This window comes from Orcinus orca, chromosome 1 (assembly GCF_937001465.1).
Source record: "Orcinus orca chromosome 1, mOrcOrc1.1, whole genome shotgun sequence".
NCBI classification, from domain to species: Eukaryota; Metazoa; Chordata; class Mammalia; order Artiodactyla; family Delphinidae; genus Orcinus; species Orcinus orca.
Window position 1 is genome coordinate 86,141,677 of NC_064559.1, and position 20,080 is coordinate 86,161,756.

Consider the following 20,080-nt stretch of genomic DNA (forward strand, 5'->3'; position numbering starts at 1 on the left):
AGCAAATGCAGACCCTCTGAAGTCATATTGCATGGTATCCATTCCATGGGCCTCAACTCTCCATGTTTAAGGGATTCTTCCTTCAGCTAAAACATGCATGTGGAACCCAGAGTATGATCCACCAAGTGTTCGGGAAACATGTTCAAATGTGTCTCAGTTTTCGTCCCCTGGTACTCAGGTGCAACATTCCAGATGCTTTACTAACACTCTCCCCACTTGGAGAGTCAGTGCCTTTAACCTCCTGTTTCGCCCAGTTTGCAATTTTTGCGGAAAATGAACAGGAATAGGGAGAACCAATGAGAGACTAGCTGGAGGTGTCTGGACGGGCAAATTTAACTCTCATTTCCCACCAGGAAGAGGAATTAACCAAAGGCTCAGCGTGCCATTCCGGAACCACACTAGGGCCTGAAGCAATCATGCGGTGTTGCGGCCTGCTCGCAAGAAAGCGAGTTGAAGAAAGGAGCTCAGGGGCACTGTAATTCACAAACCTGCAGAGTTATAAATGACAGCTATCGTCCAAAAATATATTGAAGTAAGGTTGCCAAGAGGACTTGAAAGCGGGGCAGAATTGCAGGAAACCGATTTCAGGAGGTAGACTGGAATTGCATGTAAAGCATAGGAAAAGAGGCAGAACGTCCACAATGATGCACTTGGCCAAAAAGGGCGTATGCGTTTTTTCCTGAATATATTCAGGAAAAAAGCATACGCCCTTTTTGGCCAACCAAGCAAGCTTGCAAAGATATCTGCACTAAAATGAAGTCTCACTTACCCCCGTCAAAAGGGCCATCTGAAAAAAGTGTAAAATCCAGAAAGGCAGGACAGGCCATGGAGAACTGGGAGCCTTGTTATGCTGATGGGCGGGATGTAAATTGCCAACAGCCACTCTGGAGAAGTGTATGGTGTTTCCTGAAACATCTAAAAAACAAAGCAACAGAGCCTAGGGCACTTCCACTTATGGTGCTATAGCTTAGGGAAATTAAAATCAAAAAGACACAGCCACCCCAAAGTTTGGGCCGGCTCTGTTTACAAGAACCTCGTTTACGGTACAAGATCAATATCGCAGAAAGCGAAAAATGGATAAAGAAGCTGTGGTACTTACGTACAATGCAATATCACTCAGCAATGAAATCTATGTCATCAGGCCCATAGTAGCATAATGAGTGGATTCAGGTACGATGATTCTAAGTGAAATAAGACACACAGAAAAAGAAACATCATAAGATATCTCTAAAACACGGAATGTAAACTTGGCTACACAGGAACTGAATTACAAAACAGAACAGGGTCTCAAATGTAGAAAACCAGCTTATGCTTGCTTAAGGGGAAAGGTGAGTTGGGGTGCTGCATAAAACCAGAGATTGAAATTAGCACAGATACCATTCCAAGAGCCAAATATGTAATAGACAAGAGCTACTCCTTGCTCAATGAAGTGGACTCAACACCACATATTAAACGCCTAAGAATATACCTGACTAGTAAGTATCTTAAGACTTATGGATTTATATGACTGTGAAAGAGAATCAAGCGTGTGTACAGCGGCATAAACACAGCAGTGATAGGATTGGTGAGGTTCGGTGAGCAAATGCAGACCCTTTGAAGTCATATTGCATGGTACACATTCCATGGGCCTCAACTCTCCATGTTTAAGGGATTCTTCCTTCAGCTAAAACATGCATGTGGAACCCAGAGTATGATCCACCAAGTGTTCGGGAAACATGTTCAAATGTGTCTCAGTTTTCGTCCCCTGGTACTCAGGTGCAACATTCCAGATGCTTTACTAACACTCTCCCCACTTGGAGAGTCAGTGCCTTTAACCTCCTGTTTCGCCCAGTTTGCAATTTTTGCGGAAAATGAACAGGAATAGGGAGAACCAATGAGAGACTAGCTGGAGGTGTCTGGACGGGCAAATTTAACTCTCATTTCCCACCAGGAAGAGGAATTAACCAAAGGCTCAGCGTGCCATGCCGGAACCACACTAGGGCCTGAAGCAATCATGCGGTGTTGCGGCCTGCTCGCAAGAAAGCGAGTTGAAGAAAGGAGCTCAGGGGCACTGTAATTCACAAACCTGCAGAGTTATAAATGACAGCTATCGTCCAAAAATATATTGAAGTAAGGTTGCCAAGAGGACTTGAAAGCGGGGCAGAATTGCAGGAAACCGATTTCAGGAGGTAGACTGGAATTGCATGTAAAGCATAGGAAAAGAGGCAGAACGTCCACAATGATGCACTTGGCCAAAAAGGGCGTATGCGTTTTTTCCTGAATATATTCAGGAAAAAAGCATACGCCCTTTTTGGCCAACCAAGCAAGCTTGCAAAGATATCTGCACTAAAATGAAGTCTCACTTACCCCCGTCAAAAGGGCCATCTGAAAAAAGTGTAAAATCCAGAAAGGCAGGACAGGCCATGGAGAACTGGGAGCCTTGTTATGCTGATGGGCGGGATGTAAATTGCCAACAGCCACTCTGGAGAAGTGTATGGTGTTTCCTGAAACATCTAAAAAACAAAGCAACAGAGCCTAGGGCACTTCCACTTATGGTGCTATAGCTTAGGGAAATTAAAATCAAAAAGACACAGCCACCCCAAAGTTTGGGCCGGCTCTGTTTACAAGAACCTCGTTTACGGTACAAGTTCAATATCGCAGAAAGTGAAAAATGGATAAAGAAGCTGTGGTACTTACGAACAATGCAATATCACTCAGCAATGAAATCTATGTCATCAGGCCCATAGTAGCATAATGAGTGGATTCAGGTACGATGATTCTAAGTGAAATAAGACACACAGAAAAAGAAACATCATAAGATATCTCTAAAACACGGAATGTAAACTTGGCTACACAGGAACTGAATTACAAAACAGAACAGGGTCTCAAATGTAGAAAACCAGCTTATGCTTGCTTAAGGGGAAAGGTGAGTTGGGGTGCTGCATAAAACCAGAGATTGAAATTAGCACAGATACCATTCCAAGAGCCAAATATGTAATAGACAAGAGCTACTCCTTGCTCAACGAAGTGGACTCAACACCACATATTAAACGCCTAAGAATATACCTGACTAGTAAGTATCTTAAGACTTATGGATTTATATGACTGTGAAAGAGAATCAAGCGTGTGTACAGTGGCATAAACACAGCAGTGATAGGATTGGTGAGGTTCGGTGAGCAAATGCAGACCCTTTGAAGTCATATTGCATGGTATACATTCCATGGGTCTCAACTCTCCAGGTTTAAGGGATTCTTCCTTCAGCTAAAACATGCATGTGGAACCCAGAGTATGATCCACCGTGTGATCGGGAAACGTGTTCAAATGTGTCTCAGTTTTTGTCCCCTGGTACTCGGGTGCAACTTTCCAGACGCTCTACTACCACTCTCCCCACTTGGAGAGTCAGTACCTTTAACCTCGTGTTTCGCCCAGTTTGCAATTTCTGCAGAAGATGAACAGGAATAGGGAGAACAAATGAGAGACTAGCTGGAGGTGTCTGGATGGGCAAATTTAACTCTCATTTCCCACAAGGAAGAGGAATTAAACAAAGGCTCAGTGTGCCGTGTCGGAACCACACTAGGGCCTGAAGCAATCCTGCGGTGTTGCGACCAGCTCACAAGAAAGCGAATTGAAGAAAGGAGCTCAGGGGCACTTTCATTCACAAACCTGCAGAGTTAAAAATGACAACTATCGTGCAAAAATATATTGAAGTAAGGCTGCCAAGAGGACTTGAAAGCGGGGAAGAATTGCAGGAAACCGATTTCAGGAGGTAGACAGTAATTGCATGTAAAGCATAGGAAAAGAGGCAGAACGTCCACAATGATGCACTTGGTCAAAAAGGGCGTATGCGTTTTTTCCTGAATAAATTCCAGGAATATATTCAGAAAAAACGCATTCGCACTTTTTGGCCAACCAAGCAAGCTTGCAAAGGAAATCTGCACTACAAAGAAGTCTCCCTTCCCCCCAGTCTGAAGGGTCATCTGAAAAATGTGTAAAATCCAGAAACGCAGGACAGGCCATGGAGAACTGGGAGCCTTGTTATGCTGATGGGCGGGATATAAATTGCCAACAGCCACTCTGGAGAAGTGTATGGTGTTTCCTGAAACATCTAAAAAACAAAGCAACACAGCCTAGGGCACTTCCACTTATGGTCCTATAGCTTCGGGAAATTAAAATCAAAAAGACACAGCCACCCCAAAGTTTGGGACGGCTCTGTTTACAAAAACCTCGTTTACGGTACAAGTTCAATAACACAGAAACCGAAAAATGGATAAACAAGTTGTGGTACTTACGTAAAATGCAATATCACTCAGCAATGAAATCTATGTCATCAGGCCCGTAGCAGCATAATGAGTGGATTCAGGTACGATGATTCTAAGTGAAATAAGTCACACAGAAAAAGAAACATCATAAGATATCACTACTGCACAGAATGTAAACTTGTCTACACAGGAACTGAATTACAAAACAGAACAGGGTCTCAAATGTAGAAAACCAACTTATGCTTGCTTAAGGGGAAAGGTGAGTTGGGGTGCTGCATAAAACCAGAGATTGAAATGAGCACAGATACCGTTCCATAAGCCAAATATGTAATAGACAAGAGCTACTCCTTGCTCAACGAAGTGAACTCAACACCCCATATTAAACGCCTAAGAATATACCTGACTAGTAAGAATCTTAAAACCTATGGATTTATATATCTCTGAAAGAGAATCAAGCGTGTGTACAGCGGCATAAACGCAGCAGTGAAAGGATTGGTGAGGTTCGGTGAGCAAATGCAGACCCTTTGAAGTCATATTGCATGGTACCCATTCCATGGGTCTCAACTCTCCAGGTTTAAGTATTCTTCCTTCAGCTAAAACATGCATATGGAACCCAGATTGTGATCCACCGTGTGATCGGGAAACGTGTTCAAATGTGTCTCAATTTTCGTCTCCTGGTACTCAGTGCAACATTCCAGACGCTTTACTAACACACTCCCCACTTGGAGAGTCAGTGCCCTTAACCTCCTGTTTCGCTCAGTTTTCAATTTCTGCGGAAAATGAACAGGAATAGGGAGAACCAATGAGAGACTAGCTGCAGGTGTCTGGACGGGCAAATTTAACTCTCATTTCCCACCAGGAAGAGGAATTAACCAAAGGCTCAGCGTGCCATGCCGGAACCACACTAGGGCATGAAGCAATCCTGTGGTGTTGCGGCCAGCTCACAAGAAAGCGAGTTGAAGAAAGGAGCTCAGGGGCACTGTCATTCACAAACCTTCAGAGTTATAAATGACAGCTATCGTCCAAAAATATATTGAAGTAAGGCTGCCAAGAGGACTTGAATGCGGGGCAGAATTGCAGGAAACTGATTTCAGGAGGTAGACTGGAATTGCATGTAAAGCATAGGAAAAGAGGCAGAACGTCCACAATGATGCACTTGGCCAAAAAGGGCGTATGCGTTTTTTCCTGAATATATTCAGGAAAAAACGCATACGCCCTTTCTGGCCAACCAAGCAAGCTTGCAAAGGAAATCTGCACTACAATGAAGTCTCACGGTCCCCGGTCAAAAGGGCCATCTGAAAAAAGTGTGAAATCCACAAAGGCAGGACAGGCCATGGAGAACTGGGAGCCTTGTTATGCTGATGGGCGGCATGTAAATTGCCAACAGCCACTCTGGAGAAGTGTATGGTGTTTCCTGAAACATCTAAAAAACAAAGCAACAGATCCTAGGGCACTTCCACTTATGGTCCTATAGCTTAGGGAAATTAAAATCAAAAAGACACACCCACCCCAAAGTTTGGGACGGCTCTGTTTACAAGAACCTCGTTTATGGTACAAGTTCAATATTGCAGAAAGCGAAACATGGATAAAGAAGTTGTGGTACTTACGTACAATGCAATATCACTCAGCAATGAAATCTAAGTCATCAGGCCCGTAGCAGCATAATGAGTGGATTCAGGTACGATGATTCTAAGTGAAATAAGTCACACAGAAAAAGAAACATCATAAGATATCACTACTACACGGAATGTAAACTTGGCTACACAGGAACAGAATTACAAAACAGAACAGGGTCTCAAATGTAGAAAACCAACTTATGCTTGCTTAAGGGGAAAGGTGAGTTGGGGTGCTGCATAAAACCAGAGATTGAAATTAGCACAGATACCGTTCCATAAGCTAAATATGTAATAGACAAGAGCTACTCCTTGCTCAACAAAGTGGACTCAACACCCCATATTAAACTCCTAAGAATATACCTGACTAGTAAGAATCTTACAACCTATGGATTTATATGTCTCCGAAAGAGAATCAAGAGTGTGTACAGCAGCATAAACGCAGCAGTGATAGGATTGGTGAGGTTCGGTGAGCAAATGCAGACCCTTTGAAGTCATATTGCATGGTACCCATTCCATGGGTCTCAACTCTCCAGGTTTAAGGGATTCTTCCTTCAGCTAAAACATGCATGTGGAACCCAGAATATGATCCACCGTGTGATTGGGAAACGTGTTTAAATGTGTTTCAGTTTTCATCCCCTGGTACTCGGGTGCAACATTCCATACGCTTTACTAACACTCTCCCCACTTGGAGAGTCAGTGCCTTTAACCTCCTGTTTGGCCCAGTTTGCAATTTCTGAGGAAAATGTACAGGAATAGGGAGAACCAATGAGAGACTAGCTGGAGGTGTCTGGACGGGCAAATTTAACTCTCATTTCCCACTAGGAAGAAGAATTAACCAAAGGCTCAGCGTGCCGTGCCGGAACCACACTAGGGCCTGATGCAATCCTGCAGTGTTTCGGCCAGCTCACAAGAAAGCGAGGTGAAGAAAGGAGCTCAGGGGCACTGTAATTCACAAACCTGCAGAGTTATAAATGACAGCTATCGTCCAAAAATATATTGAAGTAAGGCTGCCAAGAGGACTTGAAATCGGGGCAGAATTGAAGGAAACCGATTTCAGGAGGTAGAGTGGAATTGCATGTAAAGGATAGGAAAAGAGGCAGAACGTCCACAATGATGCACTTGGTCAAAAAGGGCGTATGCGTTTTTTCCTGAATATATTCAGGAAAAAACGCATACGCACTTTTTGGTCAACCAAACAAGCTTGCAAAGGAAAAGTGCACTACAATGAAGTCTCACTGTCCCCCGGTCAAAAGAGCCATCTGAAAAAAGTGTAAAATCCAGAAAGGCAGGACAGGCCATGGAGAACTGGGAGCTTTGTTATGCTGATGGGCAGGATGTAAATTGCCAACAGCCACTCTGGAGAAGTGTATGGTGTTTCCTGAAACATCTAAAAAACAAAGCAACAGAGCCTAGGGCACTTCCACTTATGGTCCTATAGCTTAGGGAAATTAAAATCAAAAAGACACAGACACCCCAAATTTTGGGATGGCTCTGTTTACAAGAACCTCGTTTACGGTACAAGTTCAATATCACAGAAAGCGAAAAATGGATAAAGAAGTTGTGGTACTTACGTACAATGCAATATCACTCAGCAATGAAATCTATGTCATCACGCCCGTAGCAGGATAATGAGTGGATTCAGGTACGATGATTCTAAGTGAAATAAGTCACACAGAAAAAGAAATATCATAAGATATCACTAATACACGGAATGTAAACTTGGCTACACAGGAACTGAATTAGAAAACAGAACAGGGTCTCAAATGTAGAAAACCAACTTATGCTTGCTTAAGGGGAAAGGTGAGTTGGGGTGCTGCATAAAACCAGAGATTGAAATTAGCACAGATACCGTTCCATAAGCCAAATATGTAATAGACAAGGGCTACTCCTTGCTCAACGAAGTGGAATCAACACCCCATATTAAACGCCTAAGAATATACCTGACTAGTAAGAATCTTAAAACCTATGGATTTATATGTCTCCGAAAGAGAATCAAGCGTGTGTACAGTGGCATAAACGCAGCAGTGATAGGATTGGTGAGGTTCAGTGAGCAAATGCAGACCCTTTGAAGTCATAATGCATGGTACCCATTCCATGGGTCTCAACTCTCCAGGTTTAAGGGATTCTTCCTTCAGCTAAAACATGCATGTGGAACCCAGAGTATGATCCACCATATGATCGGGAAACGTGTTCAAATGTGTCTCAGTTTTCGTCCCCTGGTACTCGGGTGCAACATTCCAGACGCTTTACTAAAACTCTCCCCACTTGGAGAGTCAGTGCCTTTAACCTGCTGTTTGGCCCAGTTTGCAATTTCTGCGGAAAATGAACAGGAATAGGGAGAACCAATGAGAGACTAGCTGGAGGTGTCTGGACGGGCAAATTTAACTCTCATTTCCCACCAGGAAGAGGAATTAAGCAAAGGCTCACCGTGCCATACCGGAAAAACACTAGGGCCTGAAGCAATCCTGCGGTGTTTCGGCGAGGTCACAAGAAAGCGAGTTGAAGAAAGGAGCTCAGGGGCACTGTAATTCACAAACTTGCAGAGTTATAAATGACAGCTATCGTCCAAAAATATATTGAAGTAAGGCTGCCAAGAGGACTTGAAAGCGGGGCAGAATTGCAGGAAACTGATTTCACGAGGTAGACTGGAATTGCATGTAAAGCATAGGAAAAGAGGCAGAACGTCCACAAAGATGCACTTGGCCAAAAAGTGCGTATGCGCTTTTTTCCAGGAAAAAACGCATATGCCCTTTTTGGCCAACCAAGCAAGCTTGCAAAGGAAATCTGCACTACAATGAAGTCTCACTGCCCCCCGATCAAAAGGGCAATCTGAAAAAAGTGTAAAATCCAGAAAGGCAGGACAGGCCATGGAGAACTGGGAGCCTTGTCATGCTGATGGGCGGGATGTAAATTGCCAACAGCCACTGTGGAGAAGTGTATGGTGTTTCCTGAAACATCTAAAAAACAGAGCAACAGAGCCTAGAGCACTTCCACTTATGGTCCTATAGCTTAGGGAAATTAAAATCAAAAAGACACAGCCACCCCAAAGTTTGAGACGGCTCTGTTTACAAGAACCTCGTTTACGGTACAAGTTCAACATCACAGAAAGCGAAAAATGGATAAAGAAGTTGTGGTACTTACGTACAATGCAATATCACTCAGCAGTGAAATCTATGTCATCAGGCCCGTAGCAGCATAATGAGTGGATTCAGGTACGATGATTCTAAGTGAAATAAGTCACACAGAAAAAGAAACATCATAAGATATCACTAATACACAGAATGTAAACGTGGTTACACAGGAACTGAATTACAAAACAGAACAGGGTCTCAAATGTAGAAAACCAACTTATGCTTGCTTAAGGGGTAAGGTGAGTTGGGGTGCTGCATAAAATCAGAGATTGAAATTAGCACAGATACCGTTCCATAAGCCAAATATGTAATAGACAAGGGCTACTCCTTGCTCAACGAAGTGGACTCAACACCCCATATTAAACGCCTAAGAATATACCTGACTAGTAAGAATCTTAAAACCTATGGATTTATATGTCTCCGAAAGAGAATCAAGCGTGTGTACAGCGGCATAAATGCAGCAGTGATAGGATTGGTGAGGTTCAGTGAGCAAATGCAGACCCTTTGAAATCATAATGCATGGTACCCGTTTCATGGGTCTCAACTCTCCAGGTTTAAGGGATTCTTCCTTCAGCTAAAACATGCATGTGGAGCCCAGAGTATGATCCACCATGTGATCGGGAATCGTGTTCAAATGTGTCTCAGTTTTCGTCCCCTGGTACTCGGGTGCAACATTCCAGACGCTTTACTAAAACTCTCCCCACTTGGAGAGTCAGTGCCTTTAACCTCCTGTTTGGCCCAGTTTGCAATTTCTGTGGAAGATGAACAGGAATAGGGAGAACCCATGAGCGACTAGCTGGAGGTGTCTGGACGGGCAAATTTAACTCTCATTTCCCACTAGGAAGAGGAATTAACCAAAGGCTCAGCGTGCCATGCCGGAACCACACTAGGGCCTGAAGCAATACTGCAGTGTTGCGGCCAGCTTACAAGAAAGCGAGTTGAAGAAAGGAGCTCAGGGGCACTGTAATTCACAAACCTGCAGAGTTATAAACGACAGCTATCGTCCAAAAATATATTGAAGTAAGGCTGCCAAGAGGACTTGAAAGCGGGGCAGAATTGCAGGAAACCAATTTCAGGAGGTAGACTGGAATTGCATGTAAAGCATAGGAAAAGAGGCAGAAGGTCCACAATGATGCACTTGGCCAAAAAGGGCGTATGCGTTTTTTCCTGAATATATTCAGGAAAAAACGCATACGCCCTTTTTGGCCAACCAAACAAGCTTGCAAAAGAAATCTGCACTACAATGAAGTCTCACTGCCCCCCGATCAAAAGGGCCATCTGAAAAAAATGTAAAATCCAGAAAGGCAGGACAGGCCATGGAGAACTGGGAGCCTTGTCATGCTGATGGGCGGGATGTAAATTGCCAACAGCCACTCTGGAGAAGTGTATGGTGTTTCCTGAAACATCTACAAAACAAAGCAACAGAGCCTAGGGCACTTCCACTTATGGTCCTATAGCTTAGGGAAATTAAAATAAAAAAGACACAGCCACCCCAAAGTTTGGCCGGCTCTGTTTACAAGAACCACGTTTATGGTATAAGTTCAATATCGAAGAAAGCGAAAAATGGATAAAGACGTTGTGGTACTTACGTCCAATGCAATATCACTCAGCAATGAAATCTATGTCACCAGGCCCGTAGCAGCATAATGAGTGGATTCAGGTACGATGATACTAAGTGAAATAAGGCACACAGAAAAAGGAATATCATAAGATATCACTAATACAAGGAATGTAAACTTGGCTACACAGGAACTGAATTACAAAATAGAACAGGGTCTCAAATGTAGAAAACCAACTTATGCTTGCTTAAGTGGAAAGGTGAGTTGGGGTGCTACATAAAACCAGAGATTGAAATTAGCACAGATACCATTCCATAAGCAAACATGTAATAGACAAGAGCTACTCCTTGCTCAACGAAGTGGACTCAACACCCCATATTAAACGCCTAAGAATATACCAGACTTGTAAGAATCTTAAAACCTATGGATTTATACGTCTCTGAAAGACAATCAAACATGTGTACAGCGGCATAAACGCAGCAGTGATAGGATTGGTGAGGTTCAGTGAACAAATGCAGACCCTTTGAAGTCATATTGCATGGTACCCATTCCATGGGTCTCAACTCTCCATGTTTAAGGGATTCTTCCTTCAGCTAAAACATGCATGTAGAACCCAGAGTATGATCCACTGTGTGATCGGGAAACGTGTTCAAATGTGTCTCAGTTTTCGTCCCCTGGTACTCGGGTGCAACATTCCAGACGCTTTACTAACACTCTCCCCACTTGGAGAGTCAGTGCCTTTAACCTGCTGTTTGGCCCAGTTTGCAATTTCTGCGGAAAATGAACAGGAATTGGGAGAACCAATGAGAGACTAGCGGGAGGTGTCTGGACGGGCAAATTTAACTCTCATTTCCCACCAGTAAGAGGAATTAACCAAAGGCTCAGCGTGCCGTGCCAGAACCACACTAGGGGATGAAGCAATCCTGCGGTGTTGCGGCCAGCTCACAAGAAAGCGACTTGAAGAAAGGAGCTCAGGGACACTGTAATGCACAAACATGCAGAGTTATAAATGACAGCTATCGTCCAAAAATATATTGAAGTAAGTCTGCCAAGAGGACTTGAAAGCGGGGCAGAATTGCAGGAAACCGATTTCAGGAGGTAGACTGGAATTGCATGTAAAGCATAGGAAAAGAGGCAGAACGTCCACAATGATGCACTTGGTCAAAAAGGGCGTATGCGTTTTTTTCCTGGAAAAAACGCATACGCCCTTTTTGGCCAACCAAGCAAGCTTGCAAAGGAAATCTACTCTACAATGAAGTCTCACTGCCCCACGTTAAAAGGGCCATCTGAAAAAAGTGTAAAATCCAGAAAGGCAGGACAGGCTATGGAGAACTGGGAGCCTTGTTATGCTGATGGGCGGGATGTAAATTGCCAACAGCCACTCTGGAGAAGTGTATGGTGTTTCCTGAAACATCTAAAAAACAAAGCAACAGAGCCTAGGGCACTTCCACGTATGGTCCTATAGCTTAGGGAAATTAAAATCAAAAAGGCACAGCCACCCCAAAGTTTGGGCTGGCTCTGTTTACAAGAACCTCGTTTATGGTACAAGTTCAATATCACAGAAAGCGAAAAATGGATAAAGAAGATGTGGTACTTACGTAGAATGCAATATCACTCAGCAATGAAATCTATGTCATCATGCCCGTAGCAGCATAATGAGTGGATTCATGTACGATGATTCTAAGTGAAATAAGTCACACAGAAAAAGAAATATCATAAGATATCACTAATACACGGAATGTAAACTTGGCTACACAGGAACAGAATTACAAAACAGAACAGGGTCTCAAATGTAGAAAACCAACTTATGCTTGCTTAAGGGGAAAGGTGAGTTGGGGTGCTGCATAAAACCAGAGATTGAAATTAGCACAGATACCGTTCCATAAGCCAAATATGTAATAGACAAGGGCTACTCCTTGCTCAACGAAGTGGACTCAACACCCCATATTAAACGCCTAAGAATATACCTGACGAGTAAGAATCTTAAAACCTATGGATTTATATGTCTCCGAAAGAGAATCAGGCATGTGTACAGCGACATAAACGCAGCAGTGATAGGACTGGTGAGGTTCAGTGAGCAAATGCAGACCCTTTGAAGTCATAATGCATGGTACCCATTCCATGGGTCTCAACTCTCCAGGTTTAAGGGATTCTTCCTTCAGCTAAAACATGCATGTGGAACCCAGAGTATGATCCACCATGTGATCGGGAAACGTGTTCAAATGTGTCTCAGTTTTCGTCCCCTGGTACCCAGGTGCAACATTCCAGACGCTTTACTAAAACTCTCCCCACTTGGAGAGTCAGTGCCTTTAACCTGCTGTTTGGCCCAGTTTGCAATTTCTGCGGAAAATGAACAGGAATAGGGAGAACCAATGAGAGACTAGCTGGAGGTGTCTGGACGGGCAAATTTAACTCTTATTTCCCACCAGGAAGAGGAATTAAGCAAAGGCTCAGCGTGCCATACCGGAACCACACTAAGGCCTGAAGCAATCCTGCGGTGTTGCGGCGAGGTCACAAGAAAGTGAGTTGAAGAAAGGAGCTCAGGGGCACTGTAAATCACAAACCTGCAGAGTTGTAAATGACAGCTATCGTCCAAAAATATATTGAAGTAAGGCTGCCAAGAGGACTTGAAAGCGGGGCAGAATTGCAGGAAACCGATTTCACGAGGTAGACTGGAATTGCATGTAAAGCATAGGAAAAGAAGCAGAACGTCCACAATGATGCACTTGGCCAAAAAGGGCGTATGCGTTTTTTCCAGGAAAAAACGCATACGCCCTTTTTGGCCAACCAAGCAAGCTTGCAAAGGAAATCTGCACTACAATGAAGTCTCACTGCCCCCTGCTCAAAAGGGCAATCTGAAAAAAGTGTAAAATCCAGAGAGGCAGGACAGGCCATGGAGAACTGGGAGCCTTGTTATGCTGATGGGCGGGATGTAAGTTGCCAACAGCCACTCTGGAGAAGTGTATGGTGTTTCCTGAAACATCTAAAAAACAGAGCAACAGAGCCTAGGGCACTTCCACTTATGGTCCTATAGCTTAGGGTAATTAAAATCAAAAAGACACAGCCACCCCAAAGTTTGGGACGGCTGTGTTTACAAGAACCTCGTTTACGGTACAAGTTCAATATCACAGAAAGCGAGAAATGGATAAGGAAGTTGTGTTACTTATGTACAATGCAATATCACTCAGCAATGAACTCTACGTCATCAGGCCCGTAGCAGCATAATGAGTGGATTCAGGTACGATGATTGTAAGTTAAATAAGTTACACAGAAAAAGAAACATCATAAGATATCACTAATACACGGAATGTAAACTTGTCTACACAGGAAGTGAATTACAAAACAGAACATGGTCTCAAATGTAGAAAACCAACTTATGCTTGCTTAAGGGGAAAGTTGAGTTGGGGTGCTGCATAAAACCAGAGATTGAAATGAGCACAGATACCGTTCCATAAGCCAAATATGTAATAGACAAGAGCTACTCCTTGCTCAACGAAGTGGACCCAACACCCCATATTAAACGCCTAAGAATATACCTGACTAGTAAGAATCTTAAAACCTATGGATTTATATGTCTCCGAAAGAGAATCAAGCGTGTGTACAGCGGCATAAACACAGCTGTGATAGGATTGGTGTTGTTCGGTGAGCAAATGCAGACCCTTTGAAGTCATATTGCATGGTACCCATTCCATGGGTCTCAACTCTCCAGGTTTAAGTGATTCTTCCTTCAGCTAAAACATGCATGTGGAACCCGGAGTATGATCCACCGTGTGATCGGGAAATGTGTTCCAATGTGTCTCAATTTACGTCCCCTGGTACTTGGGTGCAACATTCCACATGCTTTACTAACACTCTCCCCACTTGGAGAGTCAGTGCCTTTAACATCCTGTTTGGCCCAGTTTGCAATTTCTGCAGAAAATGAACAGGAATAGGGAGAACCAATGAGAGACTAGCTGGAGGTGTCTGGACGGGCAAATTGAACTCTCTTCACCCAGCAGGAAGAGGAATTAACCAAAGGCTCAGCGTGCCATGCCGGAACCACACTAGGACCTGAAGCACTCCTGCGGTGTTGCGGGCAGCTCACAAGAAAGCGAGTTGAAGAAAGGAGCTCAGGGACACTGTAATTCACAAACCTGCAGAGTTATCAATGACAGCTATCGTCCAAAAATATATTGAAGTAAGGCTGCCAAGAGGAGTTGAAAATGGGGCAGAATTGCAGGAAACCAATTTCAGGAGGTAGACAGGAATTGCATGTAAAGCATAGGAAAAGAGGCAGAACGTCCACAATGATGCACTTGGCCAAAAATGGCCTATGTGTTTCTTCCTGAATATATTCAGGAAAAAATGCATACGCCCTTTCTGGCCAACCAAGAAAGCTTGCAAAGGAAATCTGCACTACAATGAAGTCTCACTGCCCCCCGGTCAAAAGGGCCATCTGAAAAAAGTGTAAAATCCAGAAAGGCAGGACAGGCCATGGAGAACTGGGAGCCTTGTTATGCTGATGGGCGGGATGAAAATTGCCAACAGCCACTCTGGAGAAGTTTATGGTGTTACCTGAAACATCTACAAAACAAAGCAACAGAGCCTAGGGCACTTCCACTTATGGTCCTATAGCTTAGGGAAATTAAAATCAAAAAGACACAGCCACCCCAAATTTTGGGACGACTCTGTATACAAGAACCTCTTTTACGATACAAGTTCAATATCACAGAAAGAGAAAAATGGATAAAGAAGTTTTGGTACTTACATACAATGCAGTACCACTCAGCAATGAAATCTATGTCATCAGGCCCGTAGCAGCATAATGAGTGGATTCAGGTACGATGATTCTAAATGAAATAAGTCACAGAGAAAAAGAAACATCATAAGATATCACAACTACACGGAATGTAAACTTGGCTACACAGGAACTGAATTACAAAACAGAACAGGGTCTCAAATGTAGAAAACCAACTTATGCTTGCTTAAGGGGAAAGGTGAGTTGGGGTGCTGCATAAAACCAGAGATTGAAATTAGCACAGATACCGTTCCATAAGCCAAAAATGTAATAGACAAGAGCTACTCCTTGCTCAACGAAGTGGACCCAAGACGCCATATTAAACGCCTAAGAATATACCTGACTAGTAAGAATCTTAAAACCAATGGATTTATATGTCTCTGAAAGAGAATCAAGCGTGTGTACAGCGGAATAAACACAGCAGTGATAGGATTGGTGAGGTTCGGTGAGCAAATGCAGACCCTTTGAAGTCATATTGCATGGTACCCATTCCATGGGTCTCAACTCTCCAGGTATAAGGGATTCTTCTTTCAGCTAAAACATGCATGTGGAACCCAGAGTATGATCCACCATGTGATCGGGAAACGTGTTCAAATGTGTCTCAATTTTCGTCCCCTGGTACTCGGGTGCAACATTCCAGACGCTTTACTAACACTCTCCCCACTTGGAGAGTCAGTGCCTTTAACCTCCTGTTTGGCCCAGTTTGCAATTTCTGCAGAACATGAACAGGAATAGGGAGAACCCATGAGCGACTAGCTGGAGGTGTCTGGACGGGCAAATTTAACTCTCATTTCCCACCAGGAAGAGGAATTAACCAAAGGTTCAGTGTGCCATGCCGGAACCACACTAGGGCCTGAAGCAATCCTGCGGTGTTGCGGCCAGCTCACAAGAAAGCGAGTTGAAGAAAGGAGCTCAGGGGCACTGTCATTCACAAACCTGCAGAGTTATAAATGACAGCTATCATCCAAAAATATATTGAAGTAAGGCTGCCAAGAGGACTTGAAAACGGGGCAGCATTGCAAGAAACCGATTTCAGGAGGTAGACTGGAATTGCATGTAAAGCATAGGAAAAGAGGCAGAACGTCCACAATGATGCACTTGGCCAAAAAGGGCGTATGCGTTTTTTCCTGAATATATTCAGGAAAAAACGCATACGCCCTTTTTGGCCAAACAAGCAAGCTTGCAAAGGAAATCTGCACTACAATGAACTCTCACTGTCCCGCGGTCAAAAGGGCCATCTGAAAAAGTGTAAAATCCAGAAAGGCAGGACAGGCCATGGAGAACTGGGAGCCTTGTTATGCTGATGGGCGGGATGTAAATTGCCAACAGCCACTCTGGAGAAGTGTATGGTGTTTCCTGAAATATCCAAAAAACAAAGCAACAGAGCCTAGGGCACTTCCACTTATGGTCCTATAGCTTAGGGAAATTAAAATCAAAAAGACACAGCCACCCCAAAGTTTGGGACGGCTGTATTTACAAGAACCTCGTTTACGGTACAAGTTCAATATCGCAGAAAGCGAAAAATGGATAAAAAAGTTGTGCTACTTACGTACAGTGCAATATCACTCAGCAATGAAATGTATGTCATCAGGCCCATAGCAGCATAATGAGTGGATTCAGGTACGATGATTCTAAGAGAAATAAGTCACACAGAAAAAGAAACATCTTTAGTTATCACTACTACACGGAATGTAAACTTGGCTACACAGGAACTGAATTACAAAACAGAACAGGGTCTCAAATGTAGAAAACCAACTTATGCTTGCTTAACGGGAAAAGTGAGTTGGGGTGCTGCATAAAACCAGTGATTGAAATTAGCACAGATACCGTTCCATAAGCCAAATATGTAATAGACAAGAGCTACTCCTTGCTCAACGAAGTGGACTCAACACCCCATATTAAACGCCTAAGAATATACCTGACTAGTAAGAATCTTAAAACCTATGGATTTATATGTCTCCGAAAGAGAATCCGGCGTGTGTACAGTGGCATAAACGCAGCAGTTCTAGGATTGGTGAGGTTCGGTGAGCAAATGCAGACCCTTTGAAGTCATATAGCATGGTACCCATTCCATGGGTCTCAACTCTCCAGGTTTAAGAGATTCTTCCTTCAGCTAAAACATGCATGTGGAACCCAGAGTATGAGCCACCGTGTGATCAGAAAACGTGTTCAAATGTGTCTCAGTTTTCGTCCCCCGGTACTCCGGTGCAACATTCCAGACGCTTTACTAACACTCTCCCCACTTGGAGAGTCAGTGCCTTTAACCTCCTGTTTGGCCCAGTTTGCAATTTCTGCAGAAGATGAACAGGAATAGGGAGAACCAATGAGAGACTAGCTGGAGGTGTCTGGACGGGCAAATTTAACTCTCATTTCCCACCAGGAAGAGGAATTAACCAAAGGCTCAGCATGCCATGCCGGAACCACACTAGGGCCTGAAGCATCCTGCGGTGTTGCGGCCAGCTCACAAGAAAGCGAGTTGAAGAAAGGAGCTCAGGGGCACTGTAATTCACAAACCTGTGGAGGTATAAATGACAGCTATCATCCAAAATTATACTGAAGTAAGGCTGCCAAGAGGACTTGAATGCGGGGCAGAATTGCTGGAAACTGATTTCAGAAGGTACACGGGAGTCGCTCTTAAAGCATAAGAAAAGAGACAGAACTTGGAAAATAATGCACTTGGCAAAAAAGGGCATATGTGTTTTATCCAGAGCTCTCATAACTGAGGGGAGGAGATTCACAGCAGGCTCCAACTGCCACCTGAGTGCTCACGTTGCCAAGGCAACGTGAGCAAGCCAGGCAGGAGTTACCTCACAGCAGAGGTCCCACCTCACAGAAGGGTGAGAAACCCAGCCAACATCAGACTGTCACCAGAGGGCCCACATCACCGAGGGGATGGGAACCAGGCAGGAGTGTCTTCACACCAGTGCGGCCACATCATCGAAAGGTGAGGTACTCAGCACATGTGTCCTCAAACCAGAGGACCCACATCACCAAGGGCCTCGGAGTGAGGCAGGCAGGAGTAGCCTCACAACACTGGGCCCATAGAATAAAAAAGTGAGGATTCCAGCAGTTGGAACCTCCCAGCAGGCGGCCCAGAGCACCGAGGCTATGGGATCCAGGCCACAGTGAACTCACAGAAGAGGGTCCATGTCATGAAACTGAGCAACCCAGCCATTGGGACCTCAGAGCAGGAGGCCCACATTCCCATGAGGATGGAAATCTGGTAGGAGTGTCCTCGCACCACTGAGAACGTATCAGAAAATTTTGGGCGACCAGCAGTTAGGGCCTGACGCCAGAGGACCCTCATCACCAAGGGAAGGAGGCTCCCAGCAGGCTCCAACAGCCACCAGAGAGCTGACGTCGCCAAGGCGATGTGTGCCAACCAGGCACGAATGACCTCACAGCAGAGGGCCCACCTCAGAGAAGTGTGACGAACCCAGTCAGGATCAGACTCGCACCAGAGGGCCCACATCACCAAATGGATTGGAACCAGGCAGGAGTGTCCTCACATGAGTAGGGCCACATCATCTAAAGGTGAGGAACCCAGAACATGTGGCTTCAAACCATAGGACACCCATCACCAAGGGGCTGGGAGTGAGGCAGGCAGGAGGAGCCTCATAACAGAGAGCCCAAAAATAAGAAAGGTGAGGAATCCAGCAGTTGGAACCTCCCAGCAGGCGGCCCAGAGCACAGAGGCTAGGGGATCCAGGCCAGAGTGAACTAACACCAAACAGCCCACATCATGAAACTGTGAGCAACCCAGACATTGGAACCTCAGTGCAGAAGTCCCACATCCCCATGGTGATGGGAACATGACAGGAGTGTCCTGGCATCACTGGGCTCACATCAGAAAACGTGGGGTGCTCAGAAGTTAGGGCCTGACGCTAGAGGGCACTCATCACCGAGAGGAGGAGGCTCCCAGCAGGCTCCAGCTGCCACCAGAGGGCCAACGTCGCCAAGGCGATGTGTGCCAGCCCGGCAGGAGTGACCTCACAGCAGAGGGCCCACCTCACAGAAGGGTGAGGAACACAGCCAGGATCAGACTCTCACCAGAGGGCCCACATCACCAAGGGGATGGGAACCTGGCAGGGGTGGCTTCGCACCACTTAGCACATATCAGAAAATGTTAGGAGCCCAGCAGTTAGGGCCTGACGCCAGGGGTCCCTCATAACTGAGGGGAGGAGACTCCCAGCAGGTTCCAACTGCCAACAGAGGGCCCACGTCTACAAGGTGGCATGCGCCATCCAGGCAGTAGTGACCTCACAGCAGAAGGCCTATCTCACAGAAGGGTGAGGAATCGAGGCACGATGAGACTCTCGCCAGAGGACCCACAACACCAAGGGGATGGGAACCAGTCAGGACTGTCCTCCCACCAGTGGGGCCACATCATCGAAAGGTGAGGAACCCAGCACATGTGGCCTCATATCAGAGGACATACATCACAAAGGGGATGGGAGTGAGGCAGGTAGGAGTAACCTAAAAACAGAGGGCCCAAAGAATAAAAAAGGTGAGGAATCCAGCATTTGGAACCTCCCAGCAGGCGGCCGAGAGCACAGAAGCTATGGGATGCAGGCAGGAGTGAACTAACAGCAGAGAGCCCACATCATGAAACTGTGAGCAACCCAGGCGTTGGGACCTCAGAGCAGAAAGCCCACATCCCCATGGGGATGGGAACCTGACAGGAGTGTCCTGGCATCACTGGGCTCACATCAGAAAACGTGGGGAGCCCAGCAGTTAGGGCCTGATGCTAGAGTGCCAT